Source organism: Montipora capricornis, chromosome 10 (genome assembly GCF_036669925.1).
Source record: "Montipora capricornis isolate CH-2021 chromosome 10, ASM3666992v2, whole genome shotgun sequence".
Classification (NCBI taxonomy): domain Eukaryota; kingdom Metazoa; phylum Cnidaria; class Anthozoa; order Scleractinia; family Acroporidae; genus Montipora; species Montipora capricornis.
In genome coordinates, this window is record NC_090892.1 from 28,052,731 (window position 1) to 28,072,937 (window position 20,207).

Consider the following 20,207-nt stretch of genomic DNA (forward strand, 5'->3'; position numbering starts at 1 on the left):
CAAGAGTCTTCTTATTCCTCAGAACTTTTGTTTTTTCTTTGGTTCTATGTCCCTCCCTATCTTGGTTGTTATTATTATTAACTTTTTTCTATTTCTTGGTCAGTCAGTTCTTATTACCTGTAACTTGACAGATCCCAATGCTGGAGTCATGTAGAACTTTTTACATTTGCAAACCTCGTGTCTTACACATGTGTTCCTCGTATGACCACTCCCTTGGGCTCCTCCTAGCTCTGGGTGTCTATGTAAACAGTTCCTTTTTTTAAGTACTGGTGTTGGTAAATGCAAATTTCATTGAGTGTAAGCCTGATTACCGTATTATTGTGAGCCCCCTTGATAAGCCAAGGTGCTTTTGGGGCAAACAAGGTTAGCATGTTTAAATTAAAAAAGAAAATAGAAGAAGGAAATTGTTCTGCGAAAAATAACACTACCAGGTATAACTCAAGGATTATTTCAGTACTACAGTACATGCAGGCTTAAATCAGTGGGGAGTTTGACCTCAGTCAACACCATCTCAGGGCGATAGGATCCCACCTCTTTTCATTGTCGGGAATCTCTGACAGTGCAATGTACTTTCCTTTTCACTTAAAGAAGTGGAGAAAAGCAGTGTTTACTTTAGCTTGAATTTTTGTTATATCACTGTCCTGGCATTGACATGTGCCTGAGCACTCCTGGGATTTACAACATAAACAATATTAAGGTAGATTTAGCGACAGTGCCTACTAATTCAGAGGTGTTTTTGCCCCGTTTTATGATTATGCGGCAGAGATGTATGCAGGTTTTCAAATTTGGGGTCCTCTGGTTTCCCTTTTTGAAAAGTAATTTATTCCATTGTAAGTTGGACAAATTATTGACAAGTGACTTAATTATTGCTTAATTTTATTTCTTACAATAGGCCGCCATTTTTGTGTGTGCAATGTTTCCTACCATGGACCAAGTTATCTAAGTACTGTTTTAGAGTTAGGTGTCATGATGCATTTGTCAACATTCTCGAGTCACCTGACCAAGGCACAATTGTCACTGGTCCTTCAGTTTTGTTGAGATGGCTCTAAGAAATGTTCCAGCTTCCAAAGGAATGTGTGAGATTTGCCAGGGAGTGGCCTGTCTGGAGGCATTAGAGTACAGTTGTAATGAAACACTGTCTTAGTATGCAAATGAATTAATTGACACTTACTTTATGGAGAAGAGTCACATGGGAGAGAGTGAGTGATGGGGCGAAGACAATATGCGCAGAGATGTATTCAGGTTTTCAAATTTGGGGTCCTCTGGACCCCTTTTTGAAAAGTATTGTATTGTATTGAAGTTGGACAAATTATTGACAAGTGACTTACTTAATCGCTTAATTTATTTCTTACAATAGGCCGCCATTTGTGTGTGCAATGTTTCCTACCATGGACCAAGTTATCTAAGTACTGTTTTAGAGTTAGGTGTCATGGATGCATTTGTCAACATTCTCGAGTCACCTGACCAAGGCACAATTGTCACTGGTCTTCAGTTTGTTGAGATGGCTCTAAGAAATGTTCCAGCTTCCAAAGGAATGTGTGAGATTGCCAAGGGAGTGGCCTGTCTGGAGGCATTAGAGTACAGTTGTAATGAAACAGTGTATTAGTATGCAAATGAATTAATTGACACTTACTTTATGGAAGAAGAGTCACATGGGGAGAGAGTGAGTGATGGGGGCGAAGACAATATGCAGGTCTTTGAGACATAGGAGTAACGAGATGAAACTCACTTTCCTTTTTGAGAACCTTTTTTTTTTTCTTTGGTTTACATGCAGAAATTTTTGTTTGGGTTCATTTGAGAAGTAGTTGGAGGCCTGCCTGCCACCATTACCAAGGAGTCTTCTTATTCCTCAGAACTTTTGTTTTTTCTTTGGTTCTATGTCCCTCCCTATCTTTGGTTGTTATTATTATTAACTTTTTTCTATTTCTTGGTCAGGAAGTTCTTATCTGACCTGTAACTTGACAGATCCCAAGGCTGGAGTCATGTAGAACTTTTTACAATTTGCAAACCTCGTGTCTTACACATGTGTATCTCGTATGACCACTCCCATTGGCACCACATAGCTCTGGTGTCTATGTAAACAGTTCCTTTTTTAAGTACTGGTGTGGGTAAAATGCAATTTCATTGAGTGTAAGCCTGATTACCGTATTATTGTGAGCCCCTTGATAAGCCAAGGTGCTTTTGGGGCAAACAATGGTTAGCATGTTTAATTAAAAAAGAAAATAGAAGAGGAAATTGTTCTGCGAAAAAATAACACTACCAGGTATAACTCAAAGAGTATTACAGTACTACAGTACATGCAGGCTTAAATCAGTGGGGAGTTTGACCTCAGTCAACACCATCTCAGGCGATAGGATCATCCACCTCTTTTCATTGTCGGGAATCTCTGACAGTGCAATGTACTTTCCTTTTCACTTAAAGAAGTGGAGGAAAGCAGTGTTTACTTTAGCTTGAATTTTTGTTATATCACTGTCCTGGCATTGAAATGTGCCTGAGCACTCCTGGGATTTACAACATAAACAATATTAAGGTAGATTTAGCGACAGTGCCTACTAATTCAGAGGTGTTTTTGCCCCAGTTTATGAGTATGCGACAGAGATGTATGCAGGTTTTCAAATTTGGGGGTCCTCTGGTTCCCTTTTTGAAAAGTAATTTATTCTATTGTAAGTTGGACAAATTATTGACAAGTGACTTAATTATTGCTTAATTTTATTTCTTACAATAGGCCGCCATTTGTGTGTGCAATGTTTCCTACCATGGACCAAGTTATCTAAGTACTGTTTTAGAGTTAGGTGTCATGGATGCATTTGTCAACATTCTCGAGTCACCTGACCAAGGCACAATTGTCACTGGTCTTCAGTTTGTTGAGATGGCTCTAAGAAATGTTCCAGCTTCCAAAGGAAGGTGTGAGATTGCCAAGGGAGTGGCCTGTCTGGAGGCATTAGAGTACAGTTTGAATGAAACACTGTCTTAGTATGCAAATGAATTAATTGACACTTACTTTATGGAAGAAGAGTCACATGGGGAGAGAGTGAGTGATGGGGGCGAAGACAATATGCAGGTCTTTGAGACATAGGAGTAACGAGATGAAACTCACTTTCCTTTTTGAGAACCTTTTTTTTTTTCTTTGGTTTACATGCAGAAAATTTTTTTTTGGTTCATTTGGGAAGTAGTTTGAGGGCTGCCTTCCACCATTACCAAGGAGTCTTCTTTTTTCTCAGGACTTTTTTTTTTTTTTTTGTTCTATGTCCCTCCCTATCTTTGGTTGTTATTATTATTAACTTTTTTCTATTTCTTGGTCAGGAAGTTCTTATCTGACCTGTAACTTGACAGATCCCAAGGCTGGAGTCATGTAGAACTTTTTACAATTTGCAAACCTCGTGTCTTACACATGTGTTCCTCGTATGACCACTCCCTTGGGCTCCTCATAGCTCTGGTGTCTATGTAAACAGTTCCTTTTTTTAAGTACTGGTGTGGGTAAATGCAAATTTCATTGAGTGTAAGCCTGATTACCGTATTATTGTGAGCCCCCTTGATAAGCCAAGGTGCTTTTGGGGCAAACAATGTTTAACCTGTTTAAATCGAAAAAGACAAACCAAGAAGAAAATTGTTCTTCGACAAACTAACAATACGCGGTATAACTCAAAGAGTATTACAGTACTACAGTACATGCAGGCTCAAATCAGTGGGGAGGTTGAACTCGGTCAACACCATCTCAGGGCGATAGGATCATCCACCTCTTTTCATTGTCGGCAATCTCTGACAGTGCAATGTACTTTCCTTTTTACTTAAAGAAGTGGAGGAAAAGCAGTGTTTACTTTAGCTTGAATTTTTCTTATATCACTGTCCTGGCATTGAAATGTGCCTGAGCACTCCTGGGATTTACAACATAAACAATATTAAGGTAGATTTAGCGACAGTGCCTACTAATTCAGAGGTGTTTTTGCCCCGGTTTATGATTATGCGGCAGAGATGTATGCAGGTTTTCAAATTTGGGGGTCCTATGGAACCCTTTTTTGAAAAGTATTGTATTCTATTGTAAGTTGGACAAATTATTGACAAGTGACTTAATTATCGCTTAATTTTATTTCTTACAATAGGCCGCCATTTGTGTGTGCAATGTTTCCTACCATGGACCAAGTTATCTAAGTACTGTTTTAGAGTTAGGTGTCATGGATGCATTTGTCAACATTCTCAAGTCACCTGACCAAGGCACAATTGTCACTGGTCTTCAGTTTGTTGAGATGGCTCTAAGAAATGTTCCAGCTTTCAAAGGAATGTGTGAGATTGCCAAGGGAGTGGCCTGTCTGGAGGCATTAGAGTACAGTTGTAATGAAACACTGTCTTAGTATGCAAATGAATTAATTGACACTTACTTTATGGAAGAAGAGTCACATGGGAGAGAGTGAGTGATGGGGGCGAAGACAATATGCGGCAGAGATGTATGCAGGTTTTCAAATTTGGGGGTCCTCTGGACCCCTTTTTGAAAAGTATTGTATTGAAAGTTGGACAAATTATTGACAAGTGACTTAATTATCGCTTAATTTTATTTCTTACAATAGGCCACCATTTGTGTGTGCAATGTTTCCTACCATGGACCAAGTTATCTAAGTACTGTTTTAGAGTTAGGTGTCATGGATGCATTTGTCAACATTCTCGAGTCACCTGACCAAGGCACAATTGTCACTGGTCTTCAGTTTGTTGAGATGGCTCTAAGAAATGTTCCAGCTTCCAAAGGAATGTGTGAGATTGCCAAGGGAGTGGCCTGTCTGGAGGCATTAGAGTACAGTTGTAATGAAACAGTGTCTTAGTATGCAAATGAATTAATTGACACTTACTTTATGGAAGAAGAGTCACATGGGGAGAGAGTGAGTGATGGGGGCGAAGACAATATGCAGGTCTTTGAGACATAGGAGTAACGAGATGAAACTCACTTTCCTTTTTGAAAACCGTTTTGTTTTTTTTTTTGGTTTACATGCAGAAATTTTTGTTTGGGTTCATTTGAGAAGTAGTTGGAGGCCTGCCTGCCACCATTACCAAGGAGTCTTCTTATTCCTCAGAACTTTTGTTTTTTCTTTGGTTCTATGTCCCTCCCTATCTTTGGTTGTTATTATTATTAACTTTTTTCTATTTCTTGGTCAGGAAGTTCTTATCTGATCTGTAACTTGACAGATCCCAAGGCTGGAGTCATGTAGAACTTTTTACAATTTGCAAACCTCGTGTCTTACACATGTGTTCCTCGTATGACCACTCCCTTGGGCTCCTCATAGCTCTGGTGTCTATGTAAACAGTTCCTTTTTTTAAGTACTGGTGTGGGTAAAATGCAAATTTCATTGAGTGTAAGCCTGATTACCGTATTATTGTGAGCCCCCTTGATAAGCCAAGGTGCTTTTGGGGCAAACAATGGTTAGCATGTTTAAATTAAAAAGAAAATAGAAGAAGGAAATTGTTCTGCGAAAAAATAACACTACCAGGTATAACTCAAAGAGTATTACAGTACTACAGTACATGCAGGCTTAAATCAGTGGGGAGTTTGACCTCAGTCAACACCATCTCAGGGCGATAGGATCATCCACCTCTTTTCATTGTCGGGAATCTCTGACAGTGCAATGTACTTTCCTTTTCACTTAAAGAAGTGGAGGAAAAGCAGTGTTTACTTTAGCTTGAATTTTTGTTATATCACTGTCCTGGCATTGAAATGTGCCTGAGCACTCCTGGGATTTACAACATAAACAATATTAAGGTAGATTTAGCGACAGTGCCTACTAATTCAGAGGTGTTTTTGCCCCGGTTTATGATTATGCGGCAGAGATGTATGCAGGTTTTCAAATTTGGAGGTCCTCTGGTTCCCTTTTTGAAAAGTATTGTATTCTATTGTAAGTTGGACAAATTATTGACAAGTGACTTAATTATTGCTTAATTTTATTTCTTACAATAGGCCGCCATTTGTGTGTGCAATGTTTCCTACCATGGACCAAGTTATCTAAGTACTGTTTTAGAGTTAGGTGTCATGGATGCATTTGTCAACATTCTCGAGTCACCTGACCAAGGCACAATTGTCACTGGTCTTCAGTTTGTTGAGATGGCTCTAAGAAATGTTCCAGCTTCCAAAGGAAGGTGTGAGATTGCCAAGGGAGTGGCCTGTCTGGAGGCATTAGAGTACAGTTGTAATGAAACACTGTCTTAGTATGCAAATGAATTAATTGACACTTACTTTATGGAAGAAGAGTCACATGGGGAGAGAGTGAGTGATGGGGGCGAAGACAATATGCAGGTCTTTGAGACATAGGAGTAACGAGATGAAACTCACTTTCCTTTTTGAAAACCGTTTTGTTTTTTCTTTGGTTTACATGCAGAAATTTTTGTTTGGGTTCATTTGAGAAGTAGTTGGAGGCCTGCCTGCCACCATTACCAAGGAGTCTTCTTATTCCTCAGAACTTTTGTTTTTTTCTTTGGTTCTATGTCCCTCCCTATCTTTGGTTGTTATTATTATTAACTTTTTTCTATTTCTTGGTCAGGAAGTTCTTATCTGACCTGTAACTTGACAGATCCCAAGGCTGGAGTCATGTAGAACTTTTTACAATTTGCAAACCTCGTGTCTTACACATGTGTTCCTCGTATGACCACTCCCTTGGGCTCCTCATAGCTCTGGTGTCTATGTAAACAGTTCCTTTTTTTAAGTACTGGTGTGGGTAAAATGCAAATTTCATTGAGTGTAAGCCTGATTACCGTATTATTGTGAGCCCCCTTGATAAGCCAAGGTGCTTTTGGGGCAAACAATGGTTAGCATGTTTAAATTAAAAAGAAAATAGAAGAAGGAAATTGTTCTGCGAAAAAATAACACTACCAGGTATAACTCAAAGAGTATTACAGTACTACAGTACATGCAGGCTTAAATCAGTGGGGAGTTTGACCTCAGTCAACACCATCTCAGGGCGATAGGATCATCCACCTCTTTTCATTGTCGGGAATCTCTGACAGTGCAATGTACTTTCCTTTTCACTTAAAGAAGTGGAGGAAAAGCAGTGTTTACTTTAGCTTGAATTTTTGTTATATCACTGTCCTGGCATTGAAATGTGCCTGAGCACTCCTGGGATTTACAACATAAACAATATTAAGGTAGATTTAGCGACAGTGCCTACTAATTCAGAGGTGTCTTTTCCTCCGTTCATGATTATGCTGCAGAGATGTATGCAGGTTTTCAAATTTGGGGGTCCTCTGGTTCCCTTTTTGAAAAGTAATTTATTCCATTGTAAGTTGGACAAATTATTGACAAGTGACTTAATTATTGCTTAATTTTATTTCTTACAATAGGCCGCCATTTGTGTGTGCAATGTTTCCTACCATGGACCAAGTTATCTAAGTACTGTTTTAGAGTTAGGTGTCATGGATGCATTTGTCAACATTCTCGAGTCACCTGACCAAGGCACAATTGTCACTGGTCTTCAGTTTGTTGAGATGGCTCTAAGAAATGTTCCAGCTTCCAAAGGAATGTGTGAGATTGCCAAGGGAGTGGCCTGTCTGGAGGCATTAGAGTACAGTTGTAATGAAACACTGTCTTAGTATGCAAATGAATTAATTGACACTTACTTTATGGAAGAAGAGTCACATGGGGAGAGAGTGAGTGATGGGGGCGAAGACAATATGCGGCAGAGATGTATTCAGGTTTTCAAATTTGGGGGTCCTCTGGACCCCTTTTTGAAAAGTATTGTATTGTATTGAAAGTTGGACAAATTATTGACAAGTGACTTAATTATCGCTTAATTTTATTTCTTACAATAGGCCGCCATTTGTGTGTGCAATGTTTCCTACCATGGACCAAGTTATCTAAGTACTGTTTTAGAGTTAGGTGTCATGGATGCATTTGTCAACATTCTCGAGTCACCTGACCAAGGCACAATTGTCACTGGTCTTCAGTTTGTTGAGATGGCTCTAAGAAATGTTCCAGCTTCCAAAGGAAGGTGTGAGATTGCCAAGGGAGTGGCCTGTCTGGAGGCATTAGAGTACAGTTGTAATGAAACAGTGTCTTAGTATGCAAATGAATTAATTGACACTTACTTTATGGAAGAAGAGTCACATGGGGAGAGAGTGAGTGATGGGGGCGAAGACAATATGCAGGTCTTTGAGACATAGGAGTAACGAGATGAAACTCACTTTCCTTTTTGAAAACCGTTTTGTTTTTTCTTTGGTTTACATGCAGAAATTTTTGTTTGGGTTCATTTGAGAAGTAGTTGGAGGCCTGCCTGCCACCATTACCAAGGAGTCTTCTTATTCCTCAGAACTTTTGTTTTTTCTTTGGTTCTATGTCCCTCCCTATCTTTGGTTGTTATTATTATTAACTTTTTTCTATTTCTTGGTCAGGAAGTTCTTATCTGACCTGTAACTTGACAGATCCCAAGGCTGGAGTCATGTAGAACTTTTTACAATTTGCAAACCTCGTGTCTTACACATGTGTTCCTCGTATGACCACTCCCTTGGGCTCCTCATAGCTCTGGTGTCTATGTAAACAGTTCCTTTTTTTAAGTACTGGTGTGGGTAAAATGCAAATTTCATTGAGTGTAAGCCTGATTACCGTATTATTGTGAGCCCCCTTGATAAGCCAAGGTGCTTTTGGGGCAAACAATGGTTAGCATGTTTAAATTAAAAAGAAAATAGAAGAAGGAAATTGTTCTGCGAAAAAATAACACTACCAGGTATAACTCAAAGAGTATTACAGTACTACAGTACATGCAGGCTTAAATCAGTGGGGAGTTTGACCTCAGTCAACACCATCTCAGGGCGATAGGATCATCCACCTCTTTTCATTGTCGGGAATCTCTGACAGTGCAATGTACTTTCCTTTTCACTTAAAGAAGTGGAGGAAAAGCAGTGTTTACTTTAGCTTGAATTTTTGTTATATCACTGTCCTGGCATTGAAATGTGCCTGAGCACTCCTGGGATTTACAACATAAACAATATTAAGGTAGATTTAGCGACAGTGCCTACTAATTCAGAGGTGTTTTTGCCCCGGTTTATGATTATGCGGCAGAGATGTATGCAGGTTTTCAAATTTGGGGTCCTCTGGTTCCCTTTTTGAAAAGTAATTTATTCTATTGTAAGTTGGACAAATTATTGACAAGTGACTTAATTATTGCTTAATTTTATTTCTTACAATAGGCCGCCATTTGTGTGTGCAATGTTTCCTACCATGGACCAAGTTATCTAAGTACTGTTTTAGAGTTAGGTGTCATGGATGCATTTGTCAACATTCTCGAGTCACCTGACCAAGGCACAATTGTCACTGGTCTTCAGTTTGTTGAGATGGCTCTAAGAAATGTTCCAGCTTCCAAAGGAAGGTGTGAGATTGCCAAGGGAGTGGCCTGTCTGGAGGCATTAGAGTACAGTTGTAATGAAACACTGTCTTAGTATGCAAATGAATTAATTGACACTTACTTTATGGAAGAAGAGTCACATGGGGAGAGAGTGAGTGATGGGGGCGAAGACAATATGCAGGTCTTTGAGACATAGGAGTAACGAGATGAAACTCACTTTCCTTTTTGAAAACCGTTTTGTTTTTTCTTTGGTTTACATGCAGAAATTTTTGTTTGGGTTCATTTGAGAAGTAGTTGGAGGCCTGCCTGCCACCATTACCAAGGAGTCTTCTTATTCCTCAGAACTTTTGTTTTTTCTTTGGTTCTATGTCCCTCCCTATCTTTGGTTGTTATTATTATTAACTTTTTTCTATTTCTTGGTCAGGAAGTTCTTATCTGACCTGTAACTTGACAGATCCCAAGGCTGGAGTCATGTAGAACTTTTTACAATTTGCAAACCTCGTGTCTTACACATGTGTTCCTCGTATGACCACTCCCTTGGGCTCCTCATAGCTCTGGTGTCTATGTAAACAGTTCCTTTTTTTAAGTACTGGTGTGGGTAAAATGCAAATTTCATTGAGTGTAAGCCTGATTACCGTATTATTGTGAGCCCCCTTGATAAGCCAAGGTGCTTTTGGGGCAAACAATGGTTAGCATGTTTAAATTAAAAAAGAAAATAGAAGAAGGAAATTGTTCTGCGAAAAAATAACACTACCAGGTATAACTCAAAGAGTATTACAGTACTACAGTACATGCAGGCTTAAATCAGTGGGGAGTTTGACCTCAGTCAACACCATCTCAGGGCGATAGGATCATCCACCTCTTTTCATTGTCGGGAATCTCTGACAGTGCAATGTACTTTCCTTTTCACTTAAAGAAGTGGAGGAAAAGCAGTGTTTACTTTAGCTTGAATTTTTGTTATATCACTGTCCTGGCATTGAAATGTGCCTGAGCACTCCTGGGATTTACAACATAAACAATATTAAGGTAGATTTAGCGACAGTGCCTACTAATTCAGAGGTGTTTTAGCCCCGGTTTATGATTATGCGGCAGAGATGTATGCAGGTTTTCAAATTTGGGGGTCCTCTGGTTCCCTTTTTGAAAAGTAATTTATTCCATTGTAAGTTGGACAAATTATTGACAAGTGACTTAATTATTGCTTAATTTTATTTCTTACAATAGGCCGCCATTTGTGTGTGCAATGTTTCCTACCATGGACCAAGTTATCTAAGTACTGTTTTAGAGTTAGGTGTCATGGATGCATTTGTCAACATTCTCGAGTCACCTGACCAAGGCACAATTGTCACTGGTCTTCAGTTTGTTGAGATGGCTCTAAGAAATGTTCCAGCTTCCAAAGGAAGGTGTGAGATTGCCAAGGGAGTGGCCTGTCTGGAGGCATTAGAGTACAGTTGTAATGAAACACTGTCTTAGTATGCAAATGAATTAATTGACACTTACTTTATGGAAGAAGAGTCACATGGGGAGAGAGTGAGTGATGGGGGCGAAGACAATATGCAGGTCTTTGAGACATAGGAGTAACGAGATGAAACTCACTTTCCTTTTTGAAAACCGTTTTGTTTTTTCTTTGGTTTACATGCAGAAATTTTTGTTTGGGTTCATTTGAGAAGTAGTTGGAGGCCTGCCTGCCACCATTACCAAGGAGTCTTCTTATTCCTCAGAACTTTTGTTTTTTCTTTGGTCCTATGTCCCCTCCCCCCTATCTTTGGTTGTTATTATTAACTTTTTTCTATTTCTTGGTGAGGAAGTTCTTATCTGACCTGTAACTTGACAGATCCCAAGGCTGGAGTCATGTAGAACTTTTTACAATTTGCAAACCTCGTGTCTTACACATGTGTTTCTCGTATGACCACTCCCTTGGGCTCCTCATAGCTCTGGTGTCTATGTAAACAGTTCCTTTTTTTAAGTACTGGTGTGGGTAAAATGCAAATTTCATTGAGTGTAAGCCTGATTACCGTATTATTGTGAGCCCCCTTGATAAGCCAAGGTGCTTTTGGGGCAAACAATGGTTAGCATGTTTAAATTAAAAAAGAAAATAGAAGAAGGAAATTGTTCTGCGAAAAAATAACACTACCAGGTATAACTCAAAGAGTATTACAGTACTACAGTACATGCAGGCTTAAATCAGTGGGGAGTTTGACCTCAGTCAACACCATCTCAGGGCGATAGGATCATCCACCTCTTTTCATTGTCGGGAATCTCTGACAGTGCAATGTACTTTCCTTTTCACTTAAAGAAGTGGAGGAAAAGCAGTGTTTACTTTAGCTTGAATTTTTGTTATATCACTGTCCTGGCATTGAAATGTGCCTGAGCACTCCTGGGATTTACAACATAAACAATATTAAGGTAGATTTAGCGACAGTGCCTACTAATTCAGAGGTGTTTTTGCCCCGGTTTATGATTATGCGGCAGAGATGTATGCAGGTTTTCAAATTTGGGGGTCCTCTGGTTCCCTTTTTGAAAAGTAATTTATTCCATTGTAAGTTGGACAAATTATTGACAAGTGACTTAATTATTGCTTAATTTTATTTCTTACAATAGGCCGCCATTTGTGTGTGCAATGTTTCCTACCATGGACCAAGTTATCTAAGTACTGTTTTAGAGTTAGGTGTCATGGATGCATTTGTCAACATTCTCGAGTCACCTGACCAAGGCACAATTGTCACTGGTCTTCAGTTTGTTGAGATGGCTCTAAGAAATGTTCCAGCTTCCAAAGGAATGTGTGAGATTGCCAAGGGAGTGGCCTGTCTGGAGGCATTAGAGTACAGTTGTAATGAAACACTGTCTTAGTATGCAAATGAATTAATTGACACTTACTTTATGGAAGAAGAGTCACATGGGGAGAGAGTGAGTGATGGGGGCGAAGACAATATGCGGCAGAGATGTATTCAGGTTTTCAAATTTGGAGGTCCTCTGGACCCCTTTTTGAAAAGTATTGTATTGTATTGAAAGTTGGACAAATTATTGACAAGTGACTTAATTATCGCTTAATTTTATTTCTTACAATAGGCCGCCATTTGTGTGTGCAATGTTTCCTACCATGGACCAAGTTATCTAAGTACTGTTTTAGAGTTAGGTGTCATGGATGCATTTGTCAACATTCTCGAGTCACCTGACCAAGGCACAATTGTCACTGGTCTTCAGTTTGTTGAGATGGCTCTAAGAAATGTTCCAGCTTCCAAAGGAAGGTGTGAGATTGCCAAGGGAGTGGCCTGTCTGGAGGCATTAGAGTACAGTTGTAATGAAACAGTGTCTTAGTATGCAAATGAATTAATTGACACTTACTTTATGGAAGAAGAGTCACATGGGGAGAGAGTGAGTGATGGGGGCGAAGACAATATGCAGGTCTTTGAGACATAGGAGTAACGAGATGAAACTCACTTTCCTTTTTGAAAACCGTTTTGTTTTTTCTTTGGTTTACATGCAGAAATTTTTGTTTGGGTTCATTTGAGAAGTAGTTGGAGGCCTGCCTGCCACCATTACCAAGGAGTCTTCTTATTCCTCAGAACTTTTGTTTTTTCTTTGGTTCTATGTCCCTCCCTATCTTTGGTTGTTATTATTATTAACTTTTTTCTATTTCTTGGTCAGGAAGTTCTTATCTGACCTGTAACTTGACAGATCCCAAGGCTGGAGTCATGTAGAACTTTTTACAATTTGCAAACCTCGTGTCTTACACATGTGTTCCTCGTATGACCACTCCCTTGGGCTCCTCATAGCTCTGGTGTCTATGTAAACAGTTCCTTTTTTTAAGTACTGGTGTGGGTAAAATGCAAATTTCATTGAGTGTAAGCCTGATTACCGTATTATTGTGAGCCCCCTTGATAAGCCAAGGTGCTTTTGGGGCAAACAATGGTTAGCATGTTTAAATTAAAAAAGAAAATAGAAGAAGGAAATTGTTCTGCGAAAAAATAACACTACCAGGTATAACTCAAAGAGTATTACAGTACTACAGTACATGCAGGCTTAAATCAGTGGGGAGTTTGACCTCAGTCAACACCATCTCAGGGCGATAGGATCATCCACCTCTTTTCATTGTCGGGAATCTCTGACAGTGCAATGTACTTTCCTTTTCACTTAAAGAAGTGGAGGAAAAGCAGTGTTTACTTTAGCTTGAATTTTTGTTATATCACTGTCCTGGCATTGAAATGTGCCTGAGCACTCCTGGGATTTACAACATAAACAATATTAAGGTAGATTTAGCGACAGTGCCTACTAATTCAGAGGTGTTTTTGCCCCGGTTTATGATTATGCGGCAGAGATGTATGCAGGTTTTCAAATTTGGGGGTCCTCTGGTTCCCTTTTTGAAAAGTAATTTATTCTATTGTAAGTTGGACAAATTATTGACAAGTGACTTAATTATTGCTTAATTTTATTTCTTACAATAGGCCGCCATTTGTGTGTGCAATGTTTCCTACCATGGACCAAGTTATCTAAGTACTGTTTTAGAGTTAGGTGTCATGGATGCATTTGTCAACATTCTCGAGTCACCTGACCAAGGCACAATTGTCACTGGTCTTCAGTTTGTTGAGATGGCTCTAAGAAATGTTCCAGCTTCCAAAGGAAGGTGTGAGATTGCCAAGGGAGTGGCCTGTCTGGAGGCATTAGAGTACAGTTGTAATGAAACACTGTCTTAGTATGCAAATGAATTAATTGACACTTACTTTATGGAAGAAGAGTCACATGGGGAGAGAGTGAGTGATGGGGGCGAAGACAATATGCAGGTCTTTGAGACATAGGAGTAACGAGATGAAACTCACTTTCCTTTTTGAAAACCGTTTTGTTTTTTCTTTGGTTTACATGCAGAAATTTTTGTTTGGGTTCATTTGAGAAGTAGTTGGAGGCCTGCCTGCCACCATTACCAAGGAGTCTTCTTATTCCTCAGAACTTTTGTTTTTTCTTTGGTTCTATGTCCCTCCCTATCTTTGGTTGTTATTATTATTAACTTTTTTCTATTTCTTGGTCAGGAAGTTCTTATCTGACCTGTAACTTGACAGATCCCAAGGCTGGAGTCATGTAGAACTTTTTACAATTTGCAAACCTCGTGTCTTACACATGTGTTCCTCGTATGACCACTCCCTTGGGCTCCTCATAGCTCTGGTGTCTATGTAAACAGTTCCTTTTTTAAGTACTGGTGTGGGTAAAATGCAAATTTCATTGAGTGTAAGCCTGATTACCGTATTATTGTGAGCCCCCTTGATAAGCCAAGGTGCTTTTGGGGCAAACAATGGTTAGCATGTTTAAATTAAAAAAGAAAATAGAAGAAGGAAATTGTTCTGCGAAAAAATAACACTACCAGGTATAACTCAAAGAGTATTACAGTACTACAGTACATGCAGGCTTAAATCAGTGGGGAGTTTGACCTCAGTCAACACCATCTCAGGGCGATAGGATCATCCACCTCTTTTCATTGTCGGGAATCTCTGACAGTGCAATGTACTTTCCTTTTCACTTAAAGAAGTGGAGGAAAAGCAGTGTTTACTTTAGCTTGAATTTTTGTTATATCACTGTCCTGGCATTGAAATGTGCCTGAGCACTCCTGGGATTTACAACATAAACAATATTAAGGTAGATTTAGCGACAGTGCCTACTAATTCAGAGGTGTTTTTGCCCCGGTTTATGATTATGCGGCAGAGATGTATGCAGGTTTTCAAATTTGGGGGTCCTCTGGTTCCCTTTTTGAAAAGTAATTTATTCCATTGTAAGTTGGACAAATTATTGACAAGTGACTTAATTATTGCTTAATTTTATTTCTTACAATAGGCCGCCATTTGTGTGTGCAATGTTTCCTACCATGGACCAAGTTATCTAAGTACTGTTTTAGAGTTAGGTGTCATGGATGCATTTGTCAACATTCTCGAGTCACCTGACCAAGGCACAATTGTCACTGGTCTTCAGTTTGTTGAGATGGCTCTAAGAAATGTTCCAGCTTCCAAAGGAAGGTGTGAGATTGCCAAGGGAGTGGCCTGTCTGGAGGCATTAGAGTACAGTTGTAATGAAACACTGTCTTAGTATGCAAATGAATTAATTGACACTTACTTTATGGAAGAAGAGTCACATGGGGAGAGAGTGAGTGATGGGGGCGAAGACAATATGCGGCAGAGATGTATGCAGGTTTTCAAATTTGGGGGTCCTCTGGATCCCTTTTTGAAAAGTATTGTATTGTATTGAAAGTTGGACAAATTATTGAAAAGTGACTTAATTATCGCTTAATTTTATTTCTTACAATAGGCCGCCATTTGTGTGTGCAATGTTTCCTACCATGGACCAAGTTATCTAAGTACTGTTTTAGAGTTAGGTGTCATGGATGCATTTGTCAACATTCTCGAGTCACCTGACCAAGGCACAATTGTCACTGGTCTTCAGTTTGTTGAGATGGCTCTAAGAAATGTTCCAGCTTCCAAAGGAATGTGTGAGATTGCCAAGGGAGTGGCCTGTCTGGAGGCATTAGAGTACAGTTGTAATGAAACAGTGTCTTAGTATGCAAATGAATTAATTGACACTTACTTTATGGAAGAAGAGTCACATGGGGAGAGAGTGAGTGATGGGGGCGAAGACAATATGCAGGTCTTTGAGACATAGGAGTAACGAGATGAAACTCACTTTCCTTTTTGAAAACCGTTTTGTTTTTTCTTTGGTTTACATGCAGAAATTTTTGTTTGGGTTCATTTGAGAAGTAGTTGGAGGCCTGCCTGCCACCATTACCAAGGAGTCTTCTTATTCCTCAGAACTTTTGTTTTTTCTTTGGTTCTATGTCCCTCCCTATCTTTGGTTGTTATTATTATTAACTTTTTTCTATTTCTTGGTCAGGAAGTTCTTATCTGACCTGTAACTTGACAGATCCCAAGGCTGGAGTCATGTAGAACTTTTTACAATTTGCAAACCTCGTGTCTTACACATGTGTTCCTCGTATGACCACTCCCTTGGGCTCCTCATAGCTCTGGTGTCTATGTAAACAGTTCCTTTTTTTAAGTACTGGTGTGGGTAAAATGCAAATTTCATTGAGTGTAAGCCTGATTACCGTATTATTGTGAGCCCCCTTGATAAGCCAAGGTGCTTTTGGGGCAAACAATGGTTAGCATGTTTAAATTAAAAAAGAAAATAGAAGAAGGAAATTGTTCTGCGAAAAAATAACACTACCAGGTATAACTCAAAGAGTATTACAGTACTACAGTACATGCAGGCTTAAATCAGTGGGGAGTTTGACCTCAGTCAACACCATCTCAGGGCGATAGGATCATCCACCTCTTTTCATTGTCGGGAATCTCTGACAGTGCAATGTACTTTCCTTTTCACTTAAAGAAGTGGAGGAAAAGCAGTGTTTACTTTAGCTTGAATTTTTGTTATATCACTGTCCTGGCATTGAAATGTGCCTGAGCACTCCTGGGATTTACAACATAAACAATATTAAGGTAGATTTAGCGACAGTGCCTACTAATTCAGAGGTGTTTTTGCCCCGGTTTATGATTATGCGGCAGAGATGTATGCAGGTTTTCAAATTTGGAGGTCCTCTGGTTCCCTTTTTGAAAAGTAATTTATTCTATTGTAAGTTGGACAAATTATTGACAAGTGACTTAATTATTGCTTAATTTTATTTCTTACAATAGGCCGCCATTTGTGTGTGCAATGTTTCCTACCATGGACCAAGTTATCTAAGTACTGTTTTAGAGTTAGGTGTCATGGATGCATTTGTCAACATTCTCGAGTCACCTGACCAAGGCACAATTGTCACTGGTCTTCAGTTTGTTGAGATGGCTCTAAGAAATGTTCCAGCTTCCAAAGGAATGTGTGAGATTGCCAAGGGAGTGGCCTGTCTGGAGGCATTAGAGTACAGTTGTAATGAAACAGTGTCTTAGTATGCAAATGAATTAATTGACACTTACTTTATGGAAGAAGAGTCACATGGGGAGAGAGTGAGTGATGGGGGCGAAGACAATATGCAGGTCTTTGAGACATAGGAGTAACGAGATGAAACTCACTTTCCTTTTTGAAAACCGTTTTGTTTTTTCTTTGGTTTACATGCAGAAATTTTTGTTTGGGTTCATTTGAGAAGTAGTTGGAGGCCTGCCTGCCACCATTACCAAGGAGTCTTCTTATTCCTCAGAACTTTTGTTTTTTCTTTGGTTCTATGTCCCTCCCTATCTTTGGTTGTTATTATTATTAACTTTTTTCTATTTCTTGGTCAGGAAGTTCTTATCTGACCTGTAACTTGACAGATCCCAAGGCTGGAGTCATGTAGAACTTTTTACAATTTGCAAACCTCGTGTCTTACACATGTGTTCCTCGTATGACCACTCCCTTGGGCTCCTCATAGCTCTGGTGTCTATGTAAACAGTTCCTTTTTTTAAGTACTGGTGTGGGTAAAATGCAAATTTCATTGAGTGTAAGCCTGATTACCGTATTATTGTGAGCCCCCTTGATAAGCCAAGGTGCTTTTGGGGCAAACAATGGTTAGCATGTTTAAATTAAAAAAGAAAATAGAAGAAGGAAATTGTTCTGCGAAAAAATAACACTACCAGGTATAACTCAAAGAGTATTACAGTACTACAGTACATGCAGGCTTAAATCAGTGGGGAGTTTGACCTCAGTCAACACCATCTCAGGGCGATAGGATCATCCACCTCTTTTCATTGTCGGGAATCTCTGACAGTGCAATGTACTTTCCTTTTCACTTAAAGAAGTGGAGGAAAAGCAGTGTTTACTTTAGCTTGAATTTTTGTTATATCACTGTCCTGGCATTGAAATGTGCCTGAGCACTCCTGGGATTTACAACATAAACAATATTAAGGTAGATTTAGCGACAGTGCCTACTAATTCAGAGGTGTTTTTGCCCCGGTTTATGATTATGCGGCAGAGATGTATGCAGGTTTTCAAATTTGGGGGTCCTCTGGTTCCCTTTTTGAAAAGTAATTTATTCCATTGTAAGTTGGACAAATTATTGACAAGTGACTTAATTATTGCTTAATTTTATTTCTTACAATAGGCCGCCATTTGTGTGTGCAATGTTTCCTACCATGGACCAAGTTATCTAAGTACTGTTTTAGAGTTAGGTGTCATGGATGCATTTGTCAACATTCTCGAGTCACCTGACCAAGGCACAATTGTCACTGGTCTTCAGTTTGTTGAGATGGCTCTAAGAAATGTTCCAGCTTCCAAAGGAAGGTGTGAGATTGCCAAGGGAGTGGCCTGTCTGGAGGCATTAGAGTACAGTTGTAATGAAACACTGTCTTAGTATGCAAATGAATTAATTGACACTTACTTTATGGAAGAAGAGTCACATGGGGAGAGAGTGAGTGATGGGGGCGAAGACAATATGCGGCAGAGATGTATGCAGGTTTTCAAATTTGGGGGTCCTCTGGATCCCTTTTTGAAAAGTATTGTATTGTATTGAAAGTTGGACAAATTATTGAAAAGTGACTTAATTATCGCTTAATTTTATTTCTTACAATAGGCCGCCATTTGTGTGTGCAATGTTTCCTACCATGGACCAAGTTATCTAAGTACTGTTTTAGAGTTAGGTGTCATGGATGCATTTGTCAACATTCTCGAGTCACCTGACCAAGGCACAATTGTCACTGGTCTTCAGTTTGTTGAGATGGCTCTAAGAAATGTTCCAGCTTCCAAAGGAATGTGTGAGATTGCCAAGGGAGTGGCCTGTCTGGAGGCATTAGAGTACAGTTGTAATGGAACAGTGTCTTAGTATGCAAATGAATTAATTGACACTTACTTTATGGAAGAAGAGTCACATGGGGAGAGAGTGAGTGATGGGGGCGAAGACAATATGCAGGTCTTTGAGACATAGGAGTAACGAGATGAAACTCACTTTCCTTTTTGAAAACCGTTTTGTTTTTTCTTTGGTTTACATGCAGAAATTTTTGTTTGGGTTCATTTGAGAAGTAGTTGGAGGCCTGCCTGCCACCATTACCAAGGAGTCTTCTTATTCCTCAGAACTTTTGTTTTTTCTTTGGTTCTATGTCCCTCCCTATCTTTGGTTGTTATTATTATTAACTTTTTTCTATTTCTTGGTCAGGAAGTTCTTATCTGACCTGTAACTTGACAGATCCCAAGGCTGGAGTCATGTAGAACTTTTTACAATTTGCAAACCTCGTGTCTTACACATGTGTTCCTCGTATGACCACTCCCTTGGGCTCCTCATAGCTCTGGTGTCTATGTAAACAGTTCCTTTTTTTAAGTACTGGTGTGGGTAAAATGCAAATTTCATTGAGTGTAAGCCTGATTACCGTATTATTGTGAGCCCCCTTGATAAGCCAAGGTGCTTTTGGGGCAAACAATGGTTAGCATGTTTAAATTAAAAAAGAAAATAGAAGAAGGAAATTGTTCTGCGAAAAAATAACACTACCAGGTATAACTCAAAGAGTATTACAGTACTACAGTACATGCAGGCTTAAATCAGTGGGGAGTTTGACCTCAGTCAACACCATCTCAGGGCGATAGGATCATCCACCTCTTTTCATTGTCGGGAATCTCTGACAGTGCAATGTACTTTCCTTTTCACTTAAAGAAGTGGAGGAAAAGCAGTGTTTACTTTAGCTTGAATTTTTGTTATATCACTGTCCTGGCATTGAAATGTGCCTGAGCACTCCTGGGATTTACAACATAAACAATATTAAGGTAGATTTAGCGACAGTGCCTACTAATTCAGAGGTGTTTTTGCCCCGGTTTATGATTATGCGGCAGAGATGTATGCAGGTTTTCAAATTTGGAGGTCCTCTGGTTCCCTTTTTGAAAAGTAATTTATTCTATTGTAAGTTGGACAAATTATTGACAAGTGACTTAATTATTGCTTAATTTTATTTCTTACAATAGGCCGCCATTTGTGTG